Source organism: Nyctereutes procyonoides, unplaced genomic scaffold (genome assembly GCF_905146905.1).
Source record: "Nyctereutes procyonoides isolate TBG_1078 unplaced genomic scaffold, NYPRO_anot_genome, whole genome shotgun sequence".
In the NCBI taxonomy this organism is placed as follows: domain Eukaryota; kingdom Metazoa; phylum Chordata; class Mammalia; order Carnivora; family Canidae; genus Nyctereutes; species Nyctereutes procyonoides.
The window spans coordinates 847-2,803 of NW_026574893.1; the positions used below are offsets into that span (position 1 = coordinate 847).

At 40.4% G+C, this 1,957-nt stretch overlaps 1 pseudogene; it reads left to right on the forward strand.

Annotated features, from left to right (window-relative positions):
• Window positions 1–755: 755 nt before the first annotated feature.
• Window positions 756–1,600, forward strand: LOC129493931 (olfactory receptor 11H4-like; annotated as a pseudogene).
• Window positions 1,601–1,957: the final 357 nt, after the last annotated feature.

Consider the following 1,957-nt stretch of genomic DNA (forward strand, 5'->3'; position numbering starts at 1 on the left):
TCTGGTGCAAAAAGCTCAGAGAGTATGAACTGACATTCATAGACCTAGTGTATCTGGGACATCAAGCACTTTTTACTTGGGGTGAGATGTAAAAAAAAAAAAAGTTATTCCACTCTTAATTATTGACTAAAAAAATAACACAGACTAAAAACTGTTCTATTAGAAATAATTAACTATGGGTAGGAAAAGACATACCAGCTGATAACCATTTTACAGCCTTTAACAGAGGGTAATACTCTGAGTTTCCGAAATCTCAAAGGGAAGAGAGTATTTTCCTTAGAAAAAAAATTATGTGTATATTTGAGAGAGAGAGAGAGAGAGAGAGCAAGAGAAAGACCATGAGTAGGGGGAGGAGCAAAGAGAGAGGGAGAAGCAGGCTCCCCACCAACCAGGAAGCTTGACATGGGGCTGGATCCTAGGACCCTGAGATCATGACCAGAGTGGAAGGCAGATGCCTAGCCAACTGAGCCACTCAGGTACCCCAAGATTACTTTTCTTTTAAACCTAACCCCAGTGATAAAAAAAATCCAAATAATGTAAATATTCCATTGTTATGAACCCAAGATTATTGAAATCTGGGATCATCAGGATTGTATATTGGTTACTTTTAAATAAGAGCTGGGAGCTAATGGATGGGTTATTCCAAACTAACTGCCAAATAGCCAACATACACTCCTTGTGTAGGTTTCCTATACAAGTTTTTCAGGAAATAAAATACCTTGTATAATCGTGTTTTCTGTCCCCCTGCAGCCCTGGAATTCATGAACAATTCAGAGACAAGCACTGTGGCTGAATTTGTCCTCTTAGGCTTCCCTGGTTGTCAGGAGTTGCAAAGTTTCCTTTTCTCGTTGTTCTTTGGGATCCATATATTTACCATAATGGGAAACGGGACCATTGTCTGTGCTGTGATGCTGGATCAACGGCTCCATACTCCAATGTATATTCTCCTAGGGAACTTCGCTTTCTTCGAAATCTTGTACGTTACGTCCATGGTACCCAGAATGCTGGCCAATTTCCTCTCGGAGACAAAAGCCATCTCCTTTGTTGGCTGTTTCCTCCAGTTATATTTTTTTACTTCCTCTTGATGTCTCTTTGCTGGGTGTTGGGGTTTCTTAGTTACTCTGTCTCCACTGTACAGCTCTCTCAATTGCCTTTCTGTGGACCTAACACCATTGATCACTTTGTGTGTGACATGGACCCACTGATGGCTCTGTTCTGTGCCCCAAATCTAGTCATGGAGATCATCCTCTATGTCCTAAGCTCCCTCATTATCATCCTCACACTTCTGTACATTCTTGGCTCTTATGCTTTTTTACTGATAGTTGTGTTAAAAGTGCCTTCAGCTGCTGGCCGGCAAAGGGCCTTCTCCACCTGTGGATCACATATGACAGTGGTATGCTTATTCTTTGGGGCCCTTTTGGCAATGTATGTGAGCCCCACAGCTGATAACCCAGCTGAAGTTCAGAAGATTTTGACTTTGTTCTATTCCGTGGTGACTCCCTTCTTAAACCCTCTGATTTACAGTTTATGAAACAAGGAAATGAAGGCTGCACTAAAAAAAAATCCTGAGAATAGAATGAGCATGTTTATGTATCTATGAGACCAAGCAAATCAATGTCCAGACATGAAAGATTAATTAAGAAAGACTTGATTTACTGCTACTAATTCTCCAGTGCACACTTTAAAGAAAATATTTCTCAATGGAGACCCTCAATGTTTTATTCTTCAGCCAACCTGGTAGAGATAAACCATAGCTGATTCATTTTACATTCCAAATGTAACAATATTTTCAAAATGGATAACTCCAGTAGGCAGTGATTATAAGGGCATCATACCATACTATTGCATACTGTTTAGTTTTGGTTATTGGGAAACAGCAGTAGAAGGTAGAACAATGGTAGTTACCCCAGGTGCTCAGCCTTGGTGTACTCAAGGCATTGCTCAAAACAGTCCAATA